The sequence below is a fragment of the Acomys minous genome (assembly GCF_964271855.1).
Source record: "Acomys minous genome assembly, chromosome: 10".
NCBI lineage: Eukaryota > Metazoa > Chordata > Mammalia > Rodentia > Muridae > Acomys > Acomys minous.
In genome coordinates this window covers 35542558-35554687 of record NC_140491.1, presented here as the reverse complement: position 1 = coordinate 35554687, position 12130 = coordinate 35542558, and the positions used below count along the sequence as shown (strand labels likewise).

At 45.0% G+C, this 12130-nt stretch overlaps 1 long non-coding RNA gene across 2 annotated transcripts in view; it reads left to right on the top strand.

Moving 5' to 3' along the window:
* LOC311607505 overlaps nt 1-12130 on the top strand; it is a 21253-nt gene extending 9123 nt beyond the window's left edge. For both annotated transcript variants that reach the window (XR_014782613.1, XR_014782614.1), the window contains exons 3-4: nt 9414-9550; nt 10402-12130. This is a non-coding gene — a long non-coding RNA (uncharacterized lncRNA). The remainder of the gene's footprint in view (nt 1-9413; nt 9551-10401) is intronic.

Genomic DNA, 12130 nt, shown 5'->3' with positions numbered 1-12130 from the left:
TTGAGCTGGGAAGCACTTGGGAGGCAGAGACAGGAGAATCAATGTGAGTTCGAGGCCAGCCTGGTCTACAAAGTGAGTCTAGGACAGTCAAGGCTACACAGAGAAACCCTGTCTAGAAAAACTAAAAAGAAAAGAGAAAGAAAGAAAGAAAGAAAGAAAGAAAGAAAGAAAGAAAGAAAGAAAAAGAAAAATTGGGCTGGAGAGATGGCTCAGAGGTTAAGAGCACTGTCTGCTCTTCCAGAGGTCCTGAGTTCAATTCCCAGCAACCTCATGGTGGCTCACAACCATCTATAATGAGATCTGGCGCCCTCTGCTGGCCTGCAGGTGTACACTATATACATAATAAATAAATCTTAGAAGAAGAAGAGGAGGAGAAGGAGAAGAGGGGCATGGTGGTGCAGGCCTATAATCCCAGCATTTGGGAGGCAGAGGCAGGCAGGTTGCTGTGAATTGGAGGCCAGCCTGGTCTACAAAGCCAGTCCAGGACAGCCAAGGCTACACAGAGAAAAATAAGACTACAACAGCAGGTTGTGGCGAGGCCTGAACTCTGGTCGTATAGAAAGTCAGCAAGCTCTCTTAATCACTGAGATAGCTTCCTCTTTTTATTAATGTTTGAAATGAAGGCGAAAGAGTAGTGCGTGTGGGTAGGAGTCAGTAAACAGATTTAAAGGGACAGTAATGGCACAGCTAAGAAGGGTACTTTTAGAAATAATATCCCACTTTAGACCATTACATCACTGGCTTTGAGTCATAAAGAGAAGTATAAGTTCCCAAATAAAAGTGGGTTTTGGTTTTGAGACCAGATGTATAAAACAGAGCTTTCACGTAATATAGTGGTGCGCACCTTTAATCCCAGGACTCAGAGGCAGAGGCAGGTGGATCTCTGTGATTTTGAGGCCAGCCTGGTCTATACAGGGAGTTCCAGGACAGCCAGAACTACACCATGAAGCTCTGCCTCAAAAAAGGAAAGGAAGGAGGGGAAATGACAGCTTTTCCATGTATGAAAACATGCTCCTCCGTGTCATAGGGAAAAGGCCAGAGTCTGTAAACTTGCTCAGCGTGAGATAGTTGGTAAGGACAGACCATAGGTATTTAGATTTTATTATGATCTTTAAATTATGTGTACATGGGGGGGGGGGGTTGCACGTGAGTGCCGCCCCTGAAGAAGCAGAAGGTGTGGGAGCCTGGAGCTTGAGTGACAGGTGATCATGAGCTGATGGTGTAGGTGCTGGGAACTAGACTCAGGTCCTCAGCCAGACCAGTGCATGCTCGTAACTGCTGAGTCATCTCTCCAGCCCCTAGACAGAATCAACTGAGTAATGGTTATGCTGGTCTTAGAAAGTGCTCCTGAGTGCTTTCTCCAATCTTAGTAAAATACATTTGTTTAAAATATGCTAGCTAGAGTGACTGCTCTGGATTACTGTGTATGTCAGGCCAATGTCAGATTTACAGAGATCCGCCTGCCTCTGCCTCCAGAGTGCTGGGACTAACGGCGTGCAGCACCATGCCCTGCCGTTGAGTGCTGTGCCGCTGAGCTGTATTCCAGTCCTCTGCCACTGTTACTCATCTGCGAACTTGAGTGCTGCCTTCTGTGTCAGGACTGCTGTTCCCTCCGTCATTCCGATTTCTCTCTTGCTATCTCCTTCCCTCTGCTATGTCACATAAACTATCCTTGTTAAAACTTTCTTCTCCACAGTTAGCCCCATCATATATGCTCATATACACTTTACAGATATTAAGAACATCTGCTATTGCTCCATTGTATTTGGTAAAATGGAGAGAGAGAGAAAATATATCAAACAAGGTCATAGGATGAGGCTAGGAACATGGCTCAGTGGGTGAGAGCACTTGCTGTGCGAGCATCAGGACCTGGTTCAAGTCCTCAACATCCACCCGAAAAGCCTGGCGTGTCTGCATATACTTGTTACCCCCGAGGCCCATGGCAGTGACAGGTAGAGTTCAGGCTGGAGAAACCCAGAGCATCTTGATCTGCAGGCAGCAGAAAGGGACTCAGACATTGGGCGGAGCTTGAGCGTAGGAGACCTTAAAGCCCACCCCTTCAGTGACACACTTCTTCAAACAAGGCCACACCACCTAATGGTGCCCTCTCTTGGACAGGCATTCAAACACATGAGTCTCTGGGGACCAAACCTATTCAAACGGCCACAGAGTGGCAGAGGAAGACACCCAATGTCCCCCTCTGGCCACTGCATACACGTGCATGGGCATGCAATCCACACATCTCCTGCATGAGTCATACACATGTAGCTACAAAGAAAGATCCTAGACTGATCGTGGAAGGAATGCAAGGACAAGGGGAATCTCTCTCTCTCTCTCTCTCTCTCTCTCTCTCTCTCTCTCTCTCTCTCTTGGAAATCTCTCTCTTAAATTGTGAAACTCCAGTGTGATCTGATAGTAGCTCTCACCCTCTCTGAAACCCAGTTAATGAGAATAAGCAGTATTACAGGAAGGTGGCTTACGTGAATAAATTGCATTAGCACAAGAATAACCCCGAGTTCAAAAATAGGAAGGTATTTTTTAGGTTTTTCAAGACAGGGTTTCTCTGTGTAACAGTCCTGGCTGTCCTGGAGTTGCTTTTGTAGACCAGGCTGGCCTCAAACTCACCTACCTGCCTCTGCCTCCCAAGTGCTGGGATTAAAGGTGTGCGCCACCATGCCTGGCTGTAAAAACAGGGAGGTATTTTACTTTGGATTTGAAAGCAGGGTTTCCCTGTGTATTCCTGGCTATCTTGAAACTCACTTTGTAAACCAGGCTGGCCTTGAACTCAGAGATCCGTCTGCCTCTGCCTCCCAGGGCCCAGGCTCCGGTATTTCTGTTTTTGAGACTGTAATGAGAACTTCAAACTCAATGGTTATTTTTGTTTTGTTGGTTTTGGTTTTTTGTTTGTTTTCATTTTGTTTTGGTTCCCAAGGATGTTTTCCCCCAGAGCTTTCTTCTTCACTTACCTTAATGGCTCAGTTGGAAGCCGGCACTGCTAAGTGTTCTGTGCATTGGCGGCAGCTTTCTCATTATCATGACATTAAAAATAGAATTCTGCCAAGTTGCAGCTGTGTTCATTCCCACTTTCTAGGATCTTACCCTCCTCAGCACCAGCATCCTAACCTGTTTTCACTCTGACAAGTCATCAGGTTTGTGAGAAAACCTGTTCCAGAACAGCTCTGCCATCATCCAGCAGTCTGTTTGCTGCTGAGGCTCTGCTTACGTGGATACGATAGGAGAATCTGCTATGAACATGACTACTTCATGTATGTAAGCAGTGCCTTGAGTACATACATGTAATACCAGCATGTGGGAGACAGAAGGACCAAGAATTAAAATCCAGCCCATGCTGTATAATAAGACCTTTGCTATGTAGTTTATTCAAATCCAATTTATCTCGAAATAGGGTTGAAAATTCTTGGTTTCCAGTCACTTGAGGCCACTGGTCAATTTATAAGCCATCCAGGGGTTGAGTGAAAACCTATATCAAAAAATAAATGTAGGTCTGGCGAGATGGCTCAGAGGTTAAGAGCATTGTCTGCTCTTGCAGAGGTCCTGTGTTCAATTCCCAGCAATCACATGGTGGCTCACAACCATCTCTAATGAGATCTGGTGCCCTCTTCTGGCGTGCTAGCTCAATTGCAGGCAGAATACTGTATACATAATAAATCTTTAAAAAATAAATAATAAATAAATGTATAACCGAATAATGAAATGTTGAGTTAATGTCTCTATTTTCAAAGCACTACACCAGTACTAAAGATAGAAAAGTTGTGCTTCCTTGAGGCTCCAGTGCAGAGTGGAGAAAGCAGAAGGCCAAACCTAAGCCCTGTTTACATATAGGAAGCACTGAAAGCCAGGCACGGTAGCAGATGCCTGTAGTTACAGCACCAGGAGGCTGGGGCAAGAGAATCCTTAAGTTTGAGGCTGTCTTGGGCTGTACAGAAGAGAGGAGCAAGGGAGAGAAAGAGAGAAGCGGGGAGGATGGCTCAGTGGGTAAGAACTTGCAGTGCAAGCAGGAGGACCTGAGCTAGAATCCCCACTTGAGGCCAGAGAGGACACTGGTGTGTTCCTCCCTCAGGCTCTAGCACTTTAATTTCCCTTAGGGCTTGGCAGCAGTAGGTGGCAGCTTCTCACGATGGTCCTCTCCCAGGCTTCGGGTATTGGGGCCCTTAACACTGGCGGTGGCCAGTGTTACAGCTCTTAATTCTGGGGTCTGAGACTCTTGGATTTGGAGACCAGACTGCTCCCTGAAATTCTTATTATGACTCAGCGTGCAGGTGCTTCCCCCCATCCCACTCCCGCTTTCATTCAGGTCCTCTTAGGATTTTTGTTTGTTTGTTTGTTTTTAGTTTTTTGAAATAGGATTTCTCCGTGTAGCCTTGGCTGTCCCGGACTCACTTTGTAAACCAGGCTGGCCTCGAACCCACAGAGATCCGCCTGCCTCTGCTTCTTGAGTGCTGGGATTACAGGTGTGCGCCACCACACCTGGCTTCATTCAGGTCTTCTTGAGTTGTTTCATCTCCAGCCCGATTTTTCACTTCTTGATTGTCCTTCTGTGTATAAAAGTTTAAATCTTGTTGAACTGCAATTCTGTTTTAAGTGGTCTTAATACCCTATGGAAAATTAATAGTCCATAGATTTATTTATTTATTTATTTATTTATGTTTTTCAAGACAGAGTTTTTGTGTGTAGCCTTGGCTCCCTGGACTGGCTTTGTAGACTAGGCTGGCCTTGAACTCACAGAGATCTGCCTGCCTCTGCCTCCCAAGTGCTGGGATTAAAGGCGTGCGCCACCGCACCCAGATGTCCATAGATCTTTTTATTTTTAGACTGTTAGTTTTGTTCATTGAGGTATACATATCCTCTATACCAGTACCATACAATTGTATTTAGCTTTGTAAATGTTCTTTTATTAACCCCAGTTTAACATTTTTGTTTGTTTGTTTGGTTGGTTGGTTGGTTGGTTTTTCGAGACAGGGTTTCTGTGTGTAGCCTTGGCTGTCCTGGACTCACTTTGTAGACCAGGCTGGCCTCAAACTCACAGCGATCTGCCTGCCTCTGCCTCCCGAGTGCTGGGATTAAAGGCATGCACCACCACCACTTGGCTAATTTTTTTTTTTTTTTAACAAATTTCATTGTATCATTGAGGCTGGCCTCAAACTTCTGATCCTAGGCTTAAGGAATCTTCCAGTCTTAGCTTCCCAAACAGCTTGGTTTATAGGTGCCCACTGTATCTGACTTACTTTTTTACTCCAAATATGCTTATGATTTTAGCACACTGCATACAGTGAACAGTATTTTGTGTTCTCCTTTTCAGTTTCTTAGATCATGAGCTTCTTGTGGATCATTTGCATAATCAGCACTGTTGCTATTTAAAGTACATTAAGTGCCTTTCCTGCTGCCTAACTACGGTGGGGCTGACTTGCTGTTTCGTCTGTTGGTTCTCAGTATATTAGAAAGGCCGGTCATATTATTTGGTCTGTACACAACTCCTTGGCTATCAAGTTTCCCTCCTGGATGCCAGGGAGTAGTAGCTGTTGCTTTGGATCAACCTCTCAGAAACTGGACTGCTCCATCTGCCTCAGCCACAGCACCTCCTGCCAGATGTGGACAGGGCGTCTAAGAAAAGCTCAGGAGTGGCAGGAGCCATGTCACAGTGCTGAATGCTTTGCTTTGGTTTGGTTTTTCAAGATAGAGTTACTCTGTGTAGCCTTGGCTGTCCTGGAACTCAATCTGTAGACAGGCTGGCCTTGAACTCACAGAGATCTGCCTGTCTCTACCTACCTGAATGCTGGGATTGAAGGTGTGCACCACCACACCTGGCTCGTGAGGGTTTTGTTGTTTTGCTCCTTTTCTGAGACAGTATCTCTTGTACCCAGGCTGGTCTTAGAGTCACTGTGAAGCTGATGATGAGTTCCTAATCCTCGTGCCTCCTCCCCTCAGTACCAGGATTGCAGGCCAGGTGTGTGCCACTCTGTCTAGCTTTTTGTTGTTTGGACATAGGGTCTTATCATGGAACCCAGCATAGTCTAGAACTTGCAGCAAACATCCTGTCTCAAATTCCAAGTACCAGGATACACACATGAACCTTTAGTCTTGAGACACTTTACTGATTCAGAAAACTTGTCTTTTGACTCTCTCTCAGGCTGCCAGATGTTACAGAGGAAATCCACGGCCTTGTTGAAGGTACCCAGTGCTGGTAAAACAGCCTTCGTTCCTCACCCTTGCCAAGCCCTTACCTGGCTTCAGGGATTAACGTGACTAGGGCAGTGAGGAAATAAAAGAAAAATATACTGACAAATGTACAGAAAAGCTGGGTTTGGGTGCACTGGACTGTCCAATGGAGAAGCCTCAGCACATGAACTCAGCATGTTTATTGTACCCTGTTGAACAGGGAGGCAGGTTTAACTACTTCTGGCAAGAACAGTCCGTAGGGGAGCAGTCTTCAGGCAGTAAACATGGCGAGCAGGGAGCTATGGTGGGCATTTTCTGCATACACTATCAACAGTCCCACAGGGACCAAGAGGGAAGGCACTGTCAATTCCTTGAGCCTAGTCCAGAGGAGACATGGCCATTTTCCCACAGCTGTGCCCATGTTAAACAATACACATGCATTCAAAATGTCATTCACTCAAGGCTTCCTTGGTTCCTCCCACCCCCATACACACCCCTGGATCTCTTCCCTGCCATTACTAAACACTCTTTCCCTTTTCAGCAACAAAAAGAAAGTACATTATTTTTTTCCTGAGGATGGTTTTGAGTTCTTTTTTACCTTCTGAAAAATCAAGTTAACATTTATTTCTTTTTGGGTTCTCTGCTCATTTTAGTAAAGTTCTTGGTACATAATTGTTTGTAACAAAGCTCTTTAGTCTTTGTGCCTACTGGAAGTTCGTATGGACTAAATAATTTGGCTTTTATACAAGATAGAATTAAATCCTACAGATAAGAGGGTAGTGTAATGTAAAGCTAAAGCCCTGGCTACTTGGGAGACTAAGGCAGAAAGATCACAAGTTCAAGGCCTGCCAGGGCACCTTAGCAAGACCGTCAAAAGGAAAATTAAAAAACAAACTAAAATTCAAGCCAGGCATGATAGCCCCCGTCTGTAATCCCATCACTCAGGGAGGCAAGTGGATCTCTCTGAGTTCAAGGCCGGAGGCCAGCCTGGTCTACAAGTCAAGTCCAGGGCAACCAAGGCTACTACAGAAAAATCCTGTCTCAAAAGACAAAAAACAAAAGCCAGGGCTGGAGAGATGGCTCAGTGGTTAAGAGCGCTAGCTGCTCTCCCAGAGGTCCTGAGTTCAGTTCCCAGCAACCACATGGTGGCTCACAACCATCTGTAATGGTATTCATGAAGACACAGCACTCATGTATGTAAAATACATAAATACATTTAAAAAAACAAAAACAAACAAAAAAGAAAAACAAAAGCCAGCCGGGCATCGTGGTGCATGCCTTTAATCCCAGCACTCGGGAGGCAGAGGCAGGCGGATCTCTGAGTTCTCTGAGTTACACAGAAACTCTATATCAAAAAACCAAAAGCCAAAACCAGTCAAACAAACTAAAATGCAACTAAATAGTAGAGCAGTTGCCTAGCATATGTAAGGCCCATGATTCAGTCCTCGGCACCATGTTTAAAAAAAAAAAAAGGTAGGGTGTGCTAGAGAGATAGCTCAGCAGTTAGGAGCACTCACTGATTGCTTTCCAGAGGACCGAGGTTCAATTCCTAGGACTCATATGACAGCTCACAACTGTGTGGAAACTCCATTTCCAGGGATCTGATACCCTCTTCTGGTACCAGGGGCACCGGACTAGTATACAGATAGACATGTAGGCAAAATGCCCACACACATAAAGATTATGGAAAGATCATGTGGTAAAAGAGGCTTGAAAGCACAAGGTGTAGGATTTATTTCTTGTGTGTGTGTCTGCTAGTGTGTTTCTGTAGAAGCCAGAGGCCAGCCTCAGGTAGTGTTTCTCAGGCACTGTCCACTTTGTTTTTCTGAGACAAGGTCTTTCATTGATATAGAGCCCACAGATCAGGCTAGGCTAGGATCCACTTGTATCTGCCTCACAAGCACTGGGATTATAAACAGTGCAGTGCCATGCCCAGCTTTTTAAAAAAAAAAAAAAAAAAAAAAAACAAGGGTTCTGGGGTCAGACTCAGGTCATCGAGCTTTTGCGGGAAGAACTTTACTGATTGAACCATCTCCCCAGCCCTAATATTTCTTGTCTTGGATGAACAAAATTGATTTTTTTTTTTAGTGCTGGGGATTGAAATAAGGGCCCATGTTTGCACGCTAGGTAAGCACTGAGCTACATTTAATTTTTCTTTATTTTTGGTTGTTTGGTTTATGGGGGAGGGGTTCTGTTTTGAGACAGGGTCTCGCTATGTAGCCTCCACTGGCCTGGAGCTTGCTATGTAGACCACGCTGGCATTGAACTATGAGAGAGCTACTGGCCTCAGCCTCCCAAATGCTGGTTTAAGGCATGTGCCACTGTGCCCAGCTTTACATTTAGTTTATTTACATATTTACTTATTTTTGGACTTACTTATTTTACTTTATGTGAGTATATTGCTTTGCATGTATGTCCATGCACTGTGTACGTGTCTGGTGTGCACAGAGGCTGGAAGAAGGCACCAGATCTCTTGGAACAAGAGTGAAGGTCAGCTGTAAGCCTCCCCCTGGGTGTTCTAAACTAAACGTGAGTCCCCTGGAAGAATAGCCAGAGCTTTTAGCTGTTAGCTTCTAAGAGTACTGGCCCCCGCCCCCATGCTGCCTCCTTTCCTCTTTACCCTGGCTCAATTGTAACCACCCTAACTGGGTTAGTATGGCAGTGCGGTGAGTATTGCTAAGTAACCATGAGTCGTACCCAATATCATCTTTTTTTTTTTTCTTGAGATAAGGTTTCTCTTTGTAGCCCTGGCTGTCCTGGAACTCTCTTTGTAGACCAGGCTGGCCTTGAACTCACAGAGATCTGCCTGCCTCAGCTTCATGTCATACTGGAATTAAAGGCGTGTGCCACCATGCCTGGCTTCAATTTATACTTTTTTTGTCTGTCTCACTTGAGTCACATGAACCTCTTACACACCACTTTGTCCCAAATTCTTAGACCTTTGCTTACCAGTTCTTCCAGTTCTTTACTCTAAGGTGCAGGGTTAAGGATTTTGCTAGGGATTGAGCACAGGGCCTCATGGTTCCTCAGAAGCATTTTGTCAGTTGAGCTACTTCCCAGCCCCTTAGTAAATTGTTGATGAATGGATGGATGAACTCCATTGTTGTGTGACATTATTTGTAGGAAGATGTGGACACATACTTATTTACTTATCCCAGATTGTGAATGGTGACAGAGAAAGTAGGTACGACCAGAGTGCATCTGGCAGCCAGTGAGTTTCTTGGTGTTACTTACAGGAGTCTGAGTGAAGAGTTACTTCCAAGACCAGAAAAGACTCAAAGACACTTCATCTCCAAAACCCACCCCACATCAGTGGCAGCTGGACCGATTGGAGAAAGTTTCAGGCAGCTCAGCTGGTCTGAGCCTCTCTCAAGTAGATGGTCTGCTCAAAGCTGTCTCTCTTGAGTTCTTACTACTTATCCATCTTGGGAGAAAAGGGGCCTAGTGAGTTTTGTCAGTTTCAGGGACTTGCTTCAGCAAATAAATAACCTTTGAGTTATTTACTTCCTGAGTTTTAATGAGTTTGCCTTCAGGATGGAGTATTCATCACCACTACCTCCCCCTCCCACAAGAACATACTGCACCTTAATAGTTTCCCTCAGCCGGCCATGGTAGCACATGCCTTTAATCCTAGCACTCGGGAGGCTGAGGCAGGAGGATCGCTATCAAGTCAAGGTCTGCCTGGTCTACAAAGTGAGTTCAAGACAGCCAAGATAACATAGAGAAACCCTGTCTTGAAAAAACAAAAAACAAAACAAAACAAAACAAAAAAACCAGTGGTTTCCCTCCAAGAGGCTGTGCTTTGTCCCTGAGGAAATTACTATACAAAGTCCAGATGGCCTTCACCTGAACCTCAAACTGCTATTTCAGAAATGTACGTGCTGTTGTGTATCTGTGTGTTCATGTGTGTGTTTGTATGTATCTGTGTGTTTGTGTGTGAGAGTGTGTGTACCTGTGGGTTCATGTGTGTTCGTGTATGTCTGTGTATATAAGACAGTGTGTGCCTGTGTATTTATGTGTGTGTGTGTGTATTTATCTGTTCTGTGTGTGTCTCTCTGTGTTCATGTGTATCTATGTGTATGTAGGTCCATGTGTATCTGTGTGTGTGTGTGTGTGTGTGTGTGTGTGTGTGTGTGTGTGTTGCTATATCTTAGTCTATGTGGTTTGCCTAGCTGAAGAATCTGATTTTTTTCCTGGCTCCCCTTTCTGGTCTCTTCTGGTCAGATGCATACATGTGCTCCTGATGGCAGAGGACTGCAGCCAAGGGCAAATCCTGGAAGAGAAAATAGACCACATGGTGGAGCACTCCAGCCAGTCCAGGGAGGCTGGCCGAGGAAGAGAACAGCTTGCTGACAACAGTACTGGAAGTGCTGCTTTCTATGTAAGGCTCAGGGAAAGTGGCTCATGCCAGCTAACATCAGGAGGTCAAGGTGTCCTGGTCTGCAGTACTGTAGGAACAGAATTCCAACCATATGACTCCACCATTGAGTCAGCATTTGTGAAGACCAGACTCCACACTGAAAGGGGAAATGGGCTGCCTCTTTAAGACAAGGCAGCCTGAGGTCAGGCATAGTCGCCTTGCCGTTAGAGTTGTTACAGAATTCTGTGTGGGACTCCTGTGAACACTGAGTGTGATGGGGAGTGACAATGGAGATGTCAGAGTTCACAGTCCCGTGTTAGATGCATGACCCCATCCCTCAATCCTTAACCATTAGCAACTCTGAAACTCTGGGTGGGAGTTCTGCTGGGGCCCTAAGTAAAAAGCGTACGTCCCCCACACCTACCATAGCCCAGATCACATGCTTTTTAGTTGTTTAACCCATTTGGCTGTCTTTCCATAAGACACAGCTCCAAGAAAGTGAGCCAGAGCAGAAGTAAGCTCTCCAGATTCTAGCAAGGGGGTCAAATGTGGTGGATGCTAAGGATAGAACCTCTCCTCCCAATACCAATCCCAAGGATCAGAGTGATACCACTTAAAGTGGAACAAAGAAAATAGGCTTTGGGGGCCAGTGGACGGCTCAGCGAGTAAAGGCTTTTGCCAACAAGGCTGGTGACATGAGAACTGATCACCAAACGTCCACATGGCAGGAGAGAGTTGATCCCACATATACCATGGTGTTCATGCACTTGCACACATACATACACACAAAAAGAATCAAATTTTAAAATGATGCAGCCAGTATCAAATTAATGAAACAGGAAATAGACTTGTGTCTCTCCTCAGAATGGAAGAATAAATAGACTTTCTTTGATGTACTAGAAAGGAGTTTTAGTGCAGAAGAACCCTAGTGTATTAATTTTGCCACTGGGATTAATCACTGAGATGATTGTTATTGATTAACGTTTGAGGGTTAGAGCAGTGTCTCAGTGGTTAAGAGTACTGGCTGCCATTGGAGAGCACCTAGGTTCAGTTCTCGGCACCCACATGGCAGTTCATGGCAGCTCACAACTATCTATAACCCTAGTCCTAGGGGATCCGATGCCCTCTGGTCTCTGCAGGACCCAGGCATATACGTGGTGCACATACATAAATGCAGAAAAAACACCCATACACATAAAAACTTTTTAATTGTTTAAACTTTAAAAAAGAAGCTGGGTGTGGTGGCACACGCCTTTAATCCCAGCACTCAGGACACAGAGGCAGGCAGATCTCTTGAGTTCAAGGCCAGTTTGTTCTACAAAGAGAGTTCTAGGACAGCCAGGGCTAATACACAGAGAAACCCTGTTTAAAAAAAAAAAAACTAATGAGAGAGAGAGAGAAATGTTTGAAATCAATTGACAAGTTGTAAGTACTAAAGACACTTTCTGCCAAGGCTGACACCTCACTTCAATTTCCAGGACCCAATAGTGGGAGAAAGGGACCAACACCTGCCTGCAAGTTGTCCTCTGACTGCCACACATAACCATGGTGTACACACACTAAATAAATGTAATAAAGTTTCTTTTTTGCTTT